At 39.7% G+C, this 16,337-nt stretch overlaps 4 non-coding genes across 4 annotated transcripts; all 4 read right to left on the reverse strand.

The window, feature by feature from the left end:
- Nucleotides 1-5,957: 5,957 nt before the first annotated feature.
- Nucleotides 5,958-6,046, reverse strand: trnay-gua (transfer RNA tyrosine (anticodon GUA)). Its single transcript is given in 2 exon segments — nt 5,958-5,993; nt 6,010-6,046. It is a non-coding gene; the product is annotated as a tRNA-Tyr (tRNA).
- A 2,601-nt stretch (nt 6,047-8,647) lies between these two features.
- Nucleotides 8,648-8,720, reverse strand: trnaa-agc (transfer RNA alanine (anticodon AGC)). Its single transcript has one exon. It is a non-coding gene; the product is annotated as a tRNA-Ala (tRNA).
- Nucleotides 8,721-8,925: 205 nt separating this feature from the next.
- LOC114654004 (small nucleolar RNA U3) lies at nt 8,926-9,140 on the reverse strand. The gene has a single exon (XR_003716651.1). It is a non-coding gene; the product is annotated as a small nucleolar RNA U3 (small nucleolar RNA).
- A 1,266-nt stretch (nt 9,141-10,406) lies between these two features.
- trnaa-agc (transfer RNA alanine (anticodon AGC)) lies at nt 10,407-10,479 on the reverse strand. The gene has a single exon. It is a non-coding gene; the product is annotated as a tRNA-Ala (tRNA).
- Between the last annotated feature and the right edge of the window lie 5,858 nt (nt 10,480-16,337).

Here is a 16,337-nt window from a genome sequence, read left to right on the forward strand (position 1 = left end):
GTAAACCAACAGACCAACCAGAGTCAAATGTATGCATTGATTGACACTATGTAAATTCTACAGTTTATCACATGAACCTCTGTTCTTGATCTCTGACCAATTCTCTAACAGACCGCTTTTGAAGAATGCTCCCTCCAAGGAGTAATTAGAAGATACAATGAACAGCTTTTCTTCTGCCTGATTATTGAATTGTCCTGTTACAAGGATGTTTTGTTTAATAAGATGTTAAATTTCGACCACACATATTACAGGACTTAAAGGAGCTACTGCTAATGTTTTGGTGCCAACTACCACAGGACATCATCAGAGCTCTTGAGAATGCTGTCGTTTGTAAGCGGGCTGTGTGAACCTGCCTCAGTCCTTAATCAACATCTCTCATTAGTACTTGAGATGAATCTTGGAAAGCCAAAGAGTGTCCTTCATGCAACACATGAGGCATCAAGACTCCTTTGTTGTTTCCGAAGGGGCTAAGAGACGGTCAGTTTTTATTTTATAGTTAAGTCATTAGAGCCTCTATTAAGCAGTCATTCGTGGTCATATCTGTTAAGTGCTGACCTCCTTGGCCAGATGTGGACCAGTTGTAGTCGCCATGATGGGAGAGCAGGTTGATCAGCCTTTTACACACAAGATTTGCTGTAGAACTTGTAATCTGACGTGTATGGCGTCCATATTGAGGCCACCACCCTTTTCCAGTTCACATAAATATTAAAAAAACAACATATAAAGAGTTTTGTTGTGGAACTGGCAGCTTGCTACCACTCCTTCCATGTCCCTCTGCCACCACCTGAGATTGTGGACTACTTAAACGCATTGTAAAGAACATTCTCCAGTAGTGGTGTTCACTGATTTGATACTGAAAAGCTAAGACTTGGGCTGCCCACATGCTAAAGCTCAGATCGTGCAGTTGGCTAATGTACACATCTTGAATGTGGTGGCTGATTCTAAACTCGTCCTTGTCCAGCGTAAACTGTTGTGGATTTCCTTTTAAATAATCACTTGCTATGATTCCAATTGAGCTTCTTTTACAACAGCAGATTTGCAGGAGGAGAGCAGACGCACTGGTAAGGCCTGTTTTAATTACAGTCATATGAAAAAGTTTGGAAACCCCTCTTAATCCTTTGGATTTTTGTTTATCATTGGCTGAGCTTTCAAAGTACCATCCATTATCCAACCTGCTATGTATCCTAACTACAGGGTCACGGGGGTCTGCTGGAGCCAATCCCAGCCAACACAGGGCGCAAGGCAGGAGATAAACCCCGAGCAGGGTTTGTGTGTGGTACATATCACACACATTTGTAGTAATAAAATGCATTTGTTATTCCAACATTAACATTACTTTTACAAATCCCAGAACCAAAGGCATATTACAGAGACATATGCATTGCATTTTTCATTCCAACAGATGGTGCATCACAAACATTAACACTGCTTTTATAAATTTCATACCAAATGGCATATTACTGAGAGACATGCATTGCATGTGTTATGCCACCAGATGATACATCACAAATAGTTGCAGTTTATTGCTACGAATGTTTGTGATATGACATCTTTTGCAATGACAAATGCAATGCATTTTTTTCTACATGCATTACAAAATACATTCCAATAGAGATGGTACACTGCAGCTGTTAATGCTGAGGTCTACATCTACAATGATTACTTACATTTCAACCCATCTTAGACAGGAACTGCAGCTTGTATGGCTATAAATGATGAAGGAGAAACAGAAATGACTATCAGTTTGGTGCAGAATTTGTAAAAGTACAAGTACACAATACGCTGAAAAGCAAACCAGTGGTTTTAGTGCACCACACTGTTAATAAAAATCTAAATGGTATGGCTGGGAAACCTAAGACAAAGTGACACGAAGTAAATGGAAGAACTGATATTCTGGATATATGGAAGAATACTGAACAAGTATTTTTAATTGTTTTTAAACATTTCTCAGGTAATGTACAGAAACTGAAAGTAATAGTGCTTGAAATGAAACTTAAATTACTGGAGGTACTCTTTTTATGGCAGTACAGTGACATTCGATCAAAATGTGTTTCCCCTGTGACTCTTCGAGTACTGGGGTACATCGAAATTCAGATGAAGAACAATCCTGAAAAGGTGCTGTCACGGTACTCTGTGCTCAAATTGGAAGAGGTGAGTATCAAGTACTGTTAAGTGAATAAATGTAGTATGTGTATAAATTAAGATAAATCTGGAAGTCCAAGATAACTTTATCATTGTTTATAAACGCCACACTGAAATCCCCCAAAGCCAAAAATAAATCCCCTCAATTTGTTGTTACCTGGGGAGGAAATCCCCTTCTCTGCCACACATGAAATTCAAGCTCTGTGTATATTTGTGTATGTTAAAAGTAATGAAGTTTTGGGATTTCTCAGTTTTATTCCACATCAAACCTGATTATTATTCATACAATAAAAAATAGATGTACATTAGGTATGAATAAGAAAAATAAAAAGACACCCATGCACAAACACTATCTGTAATCTTCTTCTTCTTTCGGCTGCTCCCATTAGGGGTTGTGACAGCAGGTCATCTTCTTCCATATCTTTCTGTCCTCTGCATCTTGTTCTGTTACACCCACCACCTGCATGTCCTCTCTCACCACATCCATAAACCTTCTCTTAGGCCTTCCTCTTCTCCTCTTCCCTGGCAGCTCTATCCTTAGCATCCTTCTCCCAATATACCCAGCATCTCTCCTCTGCACATGTCCAAACCAACGCAATCTGGCCTCTCTGACTTTGTCTCCCAACCGTCCAACTTGTAAAAATTAAAGGCACACTTTTTAATCAGAATATAGCATCAAGTCAATGAAACTTCTGGGCTATTGATCTGGTCAGTTAAGTAGCAGAGGGGGTTGTTAATCAGTTTCAGCTGCTTTGGTGTAAATTAAATTAACAACAGGTGCACTAGAGGGGCAACAATGAGACGACCCCCAAAACAGGAATGAATGGTTTAACAGGTGGAGGCCATTGACGTTTTTCCCTCCTCAACTTTTCTGACTGTTTTTTCACGAGTTTTGCATTTGGTTACTGTCAGGGTCACTACTGGTAGCATGAGGCGATACCTGGACCCTACAGAGGTAGTCCAGCTTCTCCAGGATGGCACATCAATATGTGCTATTGCCAGAAGGTTTGCTGTGTCTCCCAGCACAGTCTCAAGAGTATGGAGGAGATTCCAGGAGAACTGGACAGGGCCGTAGAAGGTCTTTAACCCATCAGCAGAACCCACCAATATCTGCTCCTTTGGGCAAGCAGGAACAGGATGAGCACTGCCAGACTTCCAGAAGGCCACTGGTGTAAATGTCTCTGACCAAACAATCAGAAACAGACTTCATGAGGGTGGCCTGAGGGCCCGATGTCCTCTAGTGGGCCCTGTGCTCACTGCCCTCCACTGTGGCGCTCGATTGGCATTTGCCATAAAATACCAGAATTGGCAGGTCCACCACCGGCCCCCTGTGCTTTTCACAAATGAGAGCAGGTTCACCCTGAGCACATGTGACAGACATGAAAGGGTCTGGAGAAGCCGTGGAGAATGTTATGCTGCCTGTAACATCATTCAGCATGACTGGTTTGGTGGTGGGTCAGTGATGGTCTGGGGAGGCATATCCATGGAGGGACGCACAGACCTCTACATGCTAGACAATGACACCTTGACTGTCATTTTAGATATTGGGATGAAATCCTTGGACCCATTGTCAGACCCTAAGCTGGTGCAGTGGGTTCTGGGTTCCTCCTGCTGCACGACAAATCCCGGCCTCGTGTGGCGAGTGTATGCATGCAGTTTCTGGAGGATGAAGGAATTGATACCATTGACTGGCCCCCACGCTCGCATGACCTAAATCCAGTAGAACACCTCTGGGACATTATGTTTAGGTCCATCTGACGCCGCCAGGTTGCAGCTCAGACTGTCTAGGAGCTCAGTGATGCTCTGGTCCAGATCTGGTAGGAGATCCCCCAGGACACCATCCGTCAGGAGCATGCCCGACCCACCCCTCTTGTCAGGCATACATAAAGCACGTGGGGGCCATACAAACTACTGAATGAGATTTGGAGTTGCTGCATGCCCCATCATTTCTTCAGTTTGATTTTCGGGGTGTCTTTGAATTCTTAGATAATTTTCATTTCCATCAAACGATGTGGTCTCTTCACTCCTAACACATTACCCAGTCCATATCAGAGATATCCAGCAGGATTTTTTCCCATTGAGATCTGATAGTGTTTCCAAAATGTTCCTTTAATTTTTTGAGCAGTGTATTAAGAATGAAGCAAAAGGTGATACTTAGAAACATTTCAATTCGTAGGGGCAAAATGGCAAGGAAAAAAAGGTTGAGAACCTCTTCAGAGTAAACATGCAGGGATTGTGTAACAGTTCTGTTACGGGGGATACGCTACGGTCCACATAACTTCTCGCACCTCATTTTAGTTCATGGCACTCGTGTACAAAGCTCACATGAGATCAGAACGGCATAAGCCGGACTGCCAGCTAATAACAGACAGCTACGTGACGACGGACCGCTTAAACAGAAGCGTGCATCGTTTACGCTCCATATTAATCATTATACAGTATTCAGAAGTTATTTTTTAAGGCAAAAGTTTTCAATTACAAGCTGGAGGGCAAAATCGTTTTAGCCTGAAAGTTTCGTCACAATGTAATTTGTGTTCAACTTTAATTATTTTTTTATTTTCGTCGTAAATCTTGTTCTATTAATCTATATTGTAATCGTATTAGCTCTGTAAATTTGTATGAATGACCTTATGCTCGTCCGTCCATTTTCGATCCCGTTGTTGCGGAAAATACTCAGTAAATAAAGAAGGATCTTAAACCATCCTCATAAAAGAGATTCAAACATGGACAACATTATATGGTAAAGCACCCACCTAGTTTATTTGTAATATATTATATTGATGGGTCGTTCTTGAACGATTCGTTCATTTTGAACGAATCTTTAATGTGACTCGGGAAGAACGAATCGCCTCGAGGGAGTGATTCGTTCAGTCGCGCATGCGCATTTGCGCAACTTTCTATAGTTTTTTCGAGTCTTCGGGTTTTTCGAGTTGTTCGTTCATCACGTGACAGCCCCATAAGCTTAACCAACTCAGTCTGAGCCGGAAACAGAATTGATTAGTTCATCTCTCGAGTCTTTCGTTCTTTTGTCACGTGACCACTTACCGGCTCAGTAGTAGCGAATCATAGACTAAAGACCCAGGTAAACAATGAATTAATATTTTCTGTTTCTTATAGTATTATAGTTTTGTCTTGTTTGTAGTGTGATCAACATTTGTGTAAGCAGTATATGTGTTAGGGAGGTAACAGGTAACATTTTAATTATATTTTGCTAAAATGAACGAAATGACTCAAAAAAAGATTCGTTCATTTTACTGAACGAGACCAAAGATCAGTCGGTAAAATGATCCGAACTTCCCATCACTATAATATAATATAGCAGGGTGAAGAAATCTAAAAGTAAACGCCCTTTAATTAGTTCATATATAGGGCACGAAGCAATCGCGCCAATCAGCATACAGATAATTGGTACAGTCCAGAAGCACCCCTCTCCCATTAAGTATTATGCAAAGTCCCAAAATAGTCGTTAAGAGCCGAGGATATATACCTGGTTAAAAGACGTAAGGCCCCTTTTATGTAAACTGATTTCAGAGGTCACACGTTAAGTTAAATAAATGTTATATGCGCTCCGATTTTCTAATTTAAGCGTGCTGGCAAAAATGAAGAAGGGATGCCCTTGTTTAACAGGCAGGCAGTTTTAATCACTTTTTTTTCTTAACACCCGTTTAACCCAATTCAAGATACCAAATGAGAAGAGTCTATCAAGATGCAAGGAATTTTATAGCCTGGCAAGAAATACCTAATCAATGCACAATTTAGAGCCAATAAAGAGTTTCGGACATACTTTCTAGTAATAGGAGGGGAAAAAACAACCGTCCTTCGAGCCGGAATCGAACCAGCGACCTAAGGATAACTCCGTCATCTCCTCTACAGTCCTCCGCTCTACCAACTGAGCTATCGAAGGATGGAAACCAAAGGCGAATCGCGACATTGTTGGCTAAATCAGTACAAGAAAATTCCTTATGTTTTGGTTTTATTTTTAAATATTTCAGTATTGTTATGAAGCGTGAAGTATAGAATTTAGATTTTTATATTAAACTAATTATTGTTTTACTTTTGACAACTTTATAATTGAAGGGTCCTTTTTTAAAATAAGATTAAATGTTTCTGTATCTTATCCCTGCGTCAGAAGCACCAAGAGCCAACCACGGCAGATCATTAGAGGGTCCCAGAGTGGCCAGGCGCCTGGACAGCTTGTGTTTCGACAGTGAAAGCCGAACGCGACATGAGGGGGTCGTGCAGGCTTCATGCAGGGACATTTAAGTGAGAACTGCCCAGGGACTGTGCGACTTGAGGCAGGAATGAATGCCTTTAGGAAATTTAATTTAATGTAAATTCTAAATTTTCACCCATTCATCACCTATTTAATGCCGGACAAATGTAACCCCTAAAGACGAACGAAAACCTATTTGGAATAATTGTGCAACTGAAAAAGAAATATAAATTGCAGGAGTTTACACATCTGGTGGCCGATCACAAAAGATATATTTGCATATACAGCAAAGTTTAAATGAAAATGCTTCTTCACCACTGTTAGTTCCAGGGTTTAACCGAAGTAACTACAAGCAGACAATCATTTACAAGATTTCGATTGGACAGATCACCAGTGAGGTGAGGATGTACGGGAGACTTTGACTTGGGTTGCCTACCTGTTTTGAAATAAATGCTTATTGGTATTATCCTTGGTGAAATCCAGGTTGTGGGATGTTTCATCTGGTAAAGTCTGAAACACGACGTTTATTAAATGGCGCATGCTATAAAAAAGGATCTGATCAAACGTCGTTTATTAGATGGCGTATGCTATTAAAAAGGTACTGATCAAACGTATCAAGAGACACAGAGAATTTTAGATTTACAGCAGCGCAAGAACGCTGGGAATAACCTGAAGGATGGACAGAATTACTTTCATGAAATATTGTATGCATACTATTAGCAATCAGACGTAATGTAAATATTGTAAATAGTATTTCTGGAAGACGTGAATAGTTATTTTTGTCTGCAATTCCATTTTAATCAAAAATCACATTTAACGCGTTGCTGATGCGTTTTTATTCATACTTGTAAATTTACACTTCTTAAAACTGCTTTCAACTTTTACTGACACTTTAATGGTAAGTAGCAATTTTTCTTCACTTTGCTGATTCACCAAGAAGAGTTTGTTACTGTTATTGTTACGAGCCCCACGAGTGTGCTACAAAGACAGAAATGATGAATCAGCAAATCCCAAAGTGTATGCAAGTTTCACCAGCACCAGATGAGCTACGTTAAACAGGTAAGTCGGGAGCTGAACTCCGCCGACCGTCGATGACGCCACACATCCGGGTCTTTAGCTCCGAAGTCCGTTGTCTGTCTGCACGAGAGGCGTAATCACACAGCCAGCTGCGCTCACACATACAGTATTTCAGTGTTTTAATAGTTCTTCTTTTAACTCAGACGAACACTATATTTTTAACTTAATTATTATACCCGCTAAATTGTACACATGATGCTACTCTCAAGAAGGTATAGCTTTTGTACGCACTGACTTATTGTTTCATTTCAAGTGTTTTAAAGGTTTCCGATGGCGACAAAACAAAAAGTTAAATAACGCTATTACTTTGTTAAGGCTTTTCAGCTACATTTAATTTAAATATTTTATCGAAATGGTTACTTTCTTATGTTTTTCTTTATTCCATGTTATAATAACCATGTTATACTTTTTTGAATGTGCAAAGTATTTAATAAACTTCATTTTTGGAAAAAAAAACAGTTAGTTGCGTGTGAGGGGTGGGCGGACCTTAACACAACTCCGACGGAACTCCTTCAGTGTGACCGATTAGGGCTCCGAGGTCCGTTTTCACGGTCCACCTCACAAACAGGAACCTATTGTTTCTCATATAATCACGTAGATGATTTATTAGAATTAAAAAAAATTACCGTAGCCACATATTTTTGAGTTCGCCGAATTATTATTATTATTATTACTTCAAATTAAATCCAATGACCATCTGCCCTGCTCAGTCGATCCCAGTTTACTGTTAAGAGAGCTTGTGTCTGTCTTAGCATCACATGTTAAATATCAGGCATCCACTGACAATGTCACTCCTGAATGCCATCGTCACTCTCACTGAACCGTTTTACTGTCCCCGTAAAAGAAATAACGCGTCTCAGAGAAGCAGAAATAAGAAATCCACGCATACACATCCTGGAATACAAACTCCAGGCGAGCAGTGTTTGGATTGGAATTTGAACCTAGTAACTAGAGCTAGGAGCACTGAACCACCCCGCTCAGATTAAACATAAAACAATAAAAGAACTGATATTGAAAATGAGAAACATAGATTCAATATGTTTAATGTTATATTGTAATTGGTACCAGCTGTTTAATCCATTTTGGGTCACTGGACCTATGCGGGCAGCGCTGGGCGGGATATGGTTGTTGTTAGTGGCAACAATGGCAGCGTACTATGTTATGATTGGGGGTTTAATACAATCCTGTTCAAAATTCTAAGCCTTAAAGGCGCGCTGGAGAATGCGGGCATCGATCCCGCTACCTCTCGCATGCTAAGCGAGCGCTCTACCATTTGAGCTAATTCCCCTCCTTGACGTTAGTATACTGCAGTATTACTTCACAACGTGCGTTCTTTTGTTTTACACGTTTAACTTACATTAATTCCTTCACAGTTATAAATCCAGTTTCCACATAAGTTCTTAACAGTTTTTCTGATTAAGTCAACTTTATGGATCAAAACTTTAATAGAAATTAGTAGAAAACTCTTCTATTTTTAACAATGGAAAAAGACAACCACTCAGTATGCGTTTTCTTCCTCCTGCCGCCCGAAGAGCAACGGAACGGTCATCAATAATAGCAAACAGTTCTAATAAAAGAACATTTGCTACCAGATTCACGCTCAGAAGAAAACACTACCATTCCTCATCGTGGTTGGCGAGACCGAACACTTCAGAAACACATTTCTCTAGTAACAAACTATAGAAATGATCCCTAAAAGTATAGTCTTAAAGTACAACCCCACCAGAGAACAGACCCACTCCTCCGCCGTCTTCTCTAGATTGTGGTACCCAGTGCTCGCGCTCAGAAATAGACATTTTTTATTTTAGTTAACAAAATAAAGTTATTTTTTACACATATTTTACTATATTTCCTTAGTCTGAGGTTTGTTTTCAATGAATTTTTCAAGGGTAGTGCCAAATCTGGTAAATTACCCAGAATCCTCTGGAAATACATAATGACTTCAGGCTACCAAATCGTCATTCTCACTTCCGCCTTTCATAGTGAAACTGAGCAGGTCGTCGTTTACAGACGTCCCGCAGCAGCTGGTGATTATTCTTTGATTCTTTGGAGATCATTTGTTTCATTATATACTTTGCCTAATTATTTCTGTGCTTATCTGACGTTGTTTCCACATATTTTAACTTGTTTAAAAATAATCGAGTACAACATATTCAGAAACCGCTGTTTGGTCAACGTAAAGGTTGCAGGGCCCGTAAACTGTCCTGGCAGCACCGGGGTGCAAGCCAGAAACCAACCGTGGTCAAAGCGCCAACACACAACATGGCATGCGTAGCATCACCGATTAATTTAAAATGCATGGATTAAGGATGTAAAGGTAAATCTGGAGTCTCCTGAGAATAGGCAACGAACACACACAGTGAGAGCATTCAGTGTGAACACGCACAGTAACCAGTAGTGGGATTTGAATTTAAGGAGCACGGATCCGTCATCTATGTGCGCTAACAGGACACCATGAATTCAGTGGATTGGCAAGGAACACACTGAAACGAACAAGGGCCGATTATCGACCTGCCACCGAAATACCAAGGGCATGATAAAGGTATACATACATTGCAGAGTTTTGTTTTAATTGACTTTCATTAAAAAAGCTTATATATTTGGCTGCATGGACACGAGTGTAAAAAGAGAGTGAATCTAAATTCATATTAAGTGAAATATGCGAACCACGATACCATTCATCTCTTCGGTTTCCCTGGCAGACCCATGTCCGAATGGCTGTCATGATGGGGGATGAATATGTATAGGGTCGCATGTGCCAAATCTGTCAGCTGTCACTAAGAAAAGCGAGTGGAAAATGGGATGATTAAAGGTAACTGTCCGGTTTAAGTCATTTTTTATCAATGTATCTGAGAGAATAACGGGCATTTTACCTTTGCTCGATCTATAACCTCAATACAGTACTGTAAACAGAAGCGGTAACACAATATTATTTTTTATATTTCTCACCTCACTAATGATTTAAAAGAGACACTGGAGAATGCGGGCATCGATCCCGCTACCTCTCGCATGCTAAGCGAGCGCTCTACCATTTGAGCTAATTCCCCATATGGCCATCCATAGATATTTACTAAAATGTGTTCTCCTTATCCTGTTTTATTCCAAATGTATATTACATAACTATATTCGCTTCATTACGTCCTTTTGGCACAAAAAGAGAGTTTGTTTCTAACACGAAATTGATCTGTACAAAAGCACAGTTGCATTACATCTTTATACGAAATCATGACCATAAAACTAAGACTACTATAAACGAATTGTTTATTGTAATATTGAAAGGCCGAAAAGCAACACTTGGGGACATTCGTTGTACCTTAGATAGATCAGTTGGTAGAGTGGAGGACGGTAATACTATATGAATACAGTATATGCTAATATCTGTTGGCTGGGATTGGCTACAGCAGACCCCGTGACCCTGTAGTTAGGATATAGCGGGTTGGATAATGGATGGATGGATCGGATAATGGATGGATGGATCTTCAGGTCGCTGGTTTGAATCCAGCTGGAAGGACTAATTCAGATTTTGTGGGAAGCCTCATAAAACATTATATCAGTGGTACCTCTTTTGTCATAAGAGGAAATTAATTTTTTACAGAAGCTCAAGGAAAAAAAAAGAAAAATCAGAACAAACAATAGTAGCTAACCAACCCAAAATATAAAGGAAAATAAAGAAAGCACAGACAGTTTAACATGCCAATGGGAATGTGGCCAGAGCTTCTCGCCACAACAATCTCTTTAGTGATATAATATCTGCAGTTGAAATTGTCCCTAGCGTGTGCTTGGGGTGTGGATGTGTGTGTGTGTGTGTGCCCTGTGGTGGGCTGGCGCACCCTGCCCGTGATTTGTCCCTTTCTTGCGCCCTGTGCTGGCTGGGATTGGCTCCAGCAGACCACTTTGACCCTGTGTTAGGATATAGCAAGTCGGAAAATGACTGACTGACTTGCATACAGTATATTACATATATACTGTATACAGAGATAGAGAGAGACAGAGTGATAGGGAGAGTCTTATTCTTCAACTGTTGCAAGTGAAAGAGAGAGAAGAGAGGAAAGGAAAATTTTAAAATGCTCCGTCACCAAATTGCTTTCATAATATCAGATATTTTCAGATGTAAAGGTAATGATTTCTCTTTACATCCATAATGGCTAACATAGTACAACACCATAGTAGTACAGATGTAAAGGTAAAACTAAAGAAAATAATAAATAAATAAATAAATAAATACTGTAAATAAGTAAAACCCACCAGCAAGCTTAGCTTTTGAAATGTTTGCAGACCCTAGGCACTTGTGCCAATTTACCAATAACCATTACTGATTTCTCAGTTGAGATACTGCCAGCTCAGTAATTATGTGAGGGAAAGTTTTACTGGACATAGAGAAAGGTTTAACCCCAACCCGCAATACTTGTGACATCAGTCATGGAATGGCCAAAATCACGGAACGCCCATAACACCAGCTGGCCTAATTCTTCGGTTAGAAAGATAAGCAGCCACACCAGAGAGTAGCTCAAACGCCCTTTCAGGCTCTGCAGCAGACCTTTTAATAGACATACAGTATGTGCAGATGTGTGGTATTTGTCAACAACAGACAGCACACATTTATGAGTAGCAGGTTTAGAATCAAACACTTGGCAGAAAGCACAAACAAGCATGGAAATCTGTGAACATGCTATATGCACAGAGCAGAAAACAAAGCTTGAATGTAAAGCAGGCAATAAATAAAATAAAAATAAAAACACACCAGCAGGCTTAGTTCTTAACCTGTTTGCAGACCACAGGGCAATTGTGCCAAATTGCCAATAAACAGATTGTTCAGTTGAGATACTGCCAACTGAGTAATTGTAGGTACTCCAGGTATTGCTGCATTGCCAAACGACTTTCCCAAAGTATCATAATTCGTCAACCACCACAGGTATGTTCAGGTGTGTAAACTCATGTGATTCTCGGCGTCAGTTCGCTTTTAAGGAATTTCTGATCACTATTTCTCACTACTTACTAGGAAGTTACAGGTATGCTGTTTCAAATAAAAATTTTGTTGACCAGCACATTTCAACTTAACTCTTCGATACACAGTAAGTGCAGAGAAAGTCAGCGGCTCGTCATAACTGGTATCAGACCACATGTGTACACCCTGTGTTTTGGTTTCAGTGTGTGCTGCTGGATGAGCTGCAGTGCACATCTATTGGGCGCATTCACAATCACACTTTCAACATGCTGGCGTATAGAAACAGAGAGTGAATGGCAGCTTGGAAAACTGACCAGCACTCTTGTCAAACCACGTGCATTCAGAAATGATGTCATACACTCTTAAAAATAAAAGTGCCTGTCAGGTTCTTCAGAGCGATGCCGTAGGGGAACCATTTTTAATTTTCAGTAGACGTATCCACATGAAGTTTCCAGAAAGAACTTTTATTTTTTTAGATCTGTAACTGGCTCCATACAGTAAATGACCATGAATACATGGTAACAGATTTGTGAAATACCAGTAAGTCATAAATTTAAAAGGATATTGCTGCATAAAACAACACAGCTAATTTCAGGCTTTCTTAGTCTGTTAATGTCCTCCTAGGTAGCCTGTCATACATTAAAGATTTTGGGGTTTTTTCTACACAAGAAGAAATATTTCAAAGCACAAAGAACCAACTTCATATGCAAAGAACCCTTCCCAGAATTAAATGGTGCTTTCTTAAGCAATAGTTCTATGATGACCCACACAACCCAGTAAAGAACCACAAAGTGTCATGAATGAACCAGGATTTGTATGAGTGTAGTGTGCGATTTGAACAAAATTATCATCTCTGTATATACTTCACTGTCACTAGAACTGGAAGGTAGCCTGTTGTGACTGGACATTTCTGAAGAACTGCCACTGTTACAATTGGTGTTTGAAGAGTAAAACAGAAGACGCAGTGCTCCTGGGGTGTTGTCTTCTTCAGCTCAAAGGAGGGGAGTACCCATCATTCAAATTGTCCTTTTTGATAGCTTCCTTGAAATTGCCACAAGAAAACATCTTGGTAAAAAAAAACACGTACCAGCTGACCTTCCTAGAAATACTACAAAGGTTGGGATTACAGAAATATGGAAGGAAGGAATAATATCCTGGATTCCAGAAAAGGGTGACTTGGAAAACACAGAAAATTGAAGACCAGTAAGCTTCTTCTGCCATAATTACAAAGTACGGAGAAAAGTGATCAATTGATTTAAAAAAAGTATTAGAAATAATAGTGAGAGACAATCAGGTATGCTTCACTCATGGCAGGTCTGTCACCAAGAGATAGGCTGGAATAGGCCAAACAAAGAGATATGTCAGTAGGTCTTGTTAAGGGAGAAGGCATTTCTTATGTAGAAGATGAGTACGTGTAGAAGATGATCAACACAATTAAACATTGTTATAACAAGATTTTAAATAGGATACTGATAAATGGACACCTAACAGAGAAGGCTGAAATATTAAGGGGTGTTAATCAAGCATGTCCTCTATTAGCAATACTTTTTTTTCATGTGTATAGAACCCCTTGCCCGTGTGACAGGAAGGGACACTAACATTACAGGGATAGAAATCCCAAAAGACAATGGAAAAGACATGAGATTCATATTTTTTACAGATGATATTTTCTTAATTTACAAGTATGTTCTGCCAGGTTTATTAGAATTAGTGAAACATTTTGTGAAACATCAGAAGAAAGAAGAATTTAAGAAAAAAAAGAAAGCTTACTTACAGGGTTATGGGTGTAAGGAAATATATTTAGGAATAAAAATCTAAAAAAAAACTTTATTAAAAGTTTAGGGATAAAATATAATAAAAAGAAATAAGGTTTGTCTGAACAGATAAAATAAATTAAAAAAACATATAAACGGTTAATTCTTTTAGGTAGGTCAAAACTGATGTTTTAGTCAATTTCAACAGTATGAGCTCTTAAAAAAATTAAAGATGATGCTTTTATTACTTTAGGGGTTCAACATGTAAGAACATTATTAAAAAAAATAATGGAAAAGAAATTAAGACGAAGGGCGGCACGGTGGCACAGTGGGTAGCGCTGCTGCCTCGCAGTTGGGAGACCTGGGGACCTGGGTTCATTTTCCGGGTCCTCCCTGTGTGGAGTCTGCATGTTCTCCCCATGTCTGTGTGGGTTTCCTACAGGCGCTCTGGTTTCCTTCCAAAGACATGCTGGTTAGGTGGATTGATGATTCTAAATTGGCCCTAGTGTGTGTTTGTGTGTGTACTGCGGTGGGTTGGCACCCTGCCCGGGATTGGTTCATGCCCTGTGTTGGCTGGGATTGGCTCCAGCAGACCCCCGTGACCCTGTGTTCGGATTCAGCAGGTTGGAAAATGGATGGAAATTAAGAAGAAATGGACTTTTTACATTGCTATAGTAACAGTGGAGAGAAATTGCAGGAATAAACTTTTCCAAGGAAATAGTAATGAACAAAAGAGATAAAGATAATGACACACAAATAGAAGAATGGATTAAAATAAATTATTGAATGTGAAAACGATATGAAGGCAAGAAGTTCACTGACTGGTAAAATGAAAAATTTAATGTGTAAGAATACTTTTCAGAGGGATTAGGAATGGATAACATTTTTTTGAAGAACTGAAGGGAAAAAAGAAAAGTGACTCAATAAGGTAAGGCCTCCAAAATATTTTATTTTTAATGGAAAACTAGGGGGCTTTGCTCCCTGCTCGCTTCGCTCACCAACCTACCGGCCTGCACTACGCGCCAGCCACTTTGCATCTCTGCTGCTTGCGTATGTGGATTTCACTATCACCAAACAACAAATCTTTTAAGTCTTGCAGATACACCTCAAGAAAGAAACACCACTTTTCCCTGATGGCAACACGAATTAAACGATCTACAAGTCTCCGACTTAAAGTTTAAATCCAAACAATATACTCGATGTCTTTTCGCTGTTCCGTTATTCCACTGAGTAATCATTTCTGTTTGCGCTTATGCGATCTTTACTATCATTTTTTTGAGACTTTTGAATTATAGTACTTTCATTATCTCTAACCTGCTCTGCATGTGAATAGCGGCAACGTTTGTGAACCTCTTTGCAACGTTCTACTTTGTCATCTACTCTTTGTCTTTTATTTCCGGGTTAAATATCTTGGCACAAAGTCTCGTCTCGCAGGACATGAAAGTGTCTCTCTGAAAAAGTCACGTCTCGTCCCAGGCTAAAAAGTTTCGTCTCATCCCAGGATTTTTTTATATAATAGAGAGATGTTTTTTATTTTAAGTGGTGGCAGCCATCATTTTGCTTGTTATACACAATGGGAAGAATTGGAGTTGTTTAAACTAGCAAAATTGCTACAAAAAATGGGAATGAAATTACAAGGCAAGGCTTTTATTTCTTATAGGATTTCTTGTATGAACACATTTTTAGAGGAAAGGTAAAGCAAAGTAAAGAGCAATGAGCAAAGGACCTTTCCATGATCTGCTGAAATTAAAATAAGTAATGGTGTGGAGTGCTAATGGAACGGCTACTAAAATGGCAAGACTAGCTGTCCCCTGCGGCTCCGAACACTTAGTAGTGAAACAGGACAAAGTTTAAAAATCAATAAACAAACAGGTACTGTTAGCTAAGCGGATGCAAGGTACGCTCCAAAACGTGGCCAAATGCAGACCGTTTTGAACAGAGGTTGGTACGTGAGTGAGGAGGGCCAGCCTGGCTCCCCACACCTGATGTCACGCTTCCCCCTGCCTGTCTCAAATTACCGTGAATATATCATTCCTGCAAGCAAACTATGATACTTAGCGTGACAACAGAAGTCACAAAATCAACTGGAATGTTCAACCAAATTATAGAAAAAAAACAGATCTAAATCCATTAAGTAGCTCTCTCGTGAAAAGCAGACAGACAGACAGGCAGATGTTGCATTTTATATATATAGAGATACATGACA

This window comes from Erpetoichthys calabaricus, chromosome 6 (assembly GCF_900747795.2).
Source record: "Erpetoichthys calabaricus chromosome 6, fErpCal1.3, whole genome shotgun sequence".
Lineage (NCBI taxonomy): Eukaryota > Metazoa > Chordata > Cladistia > Polypteriformes > Polypteridae > Erpetoichthys > Erpetoichthys calabaricus.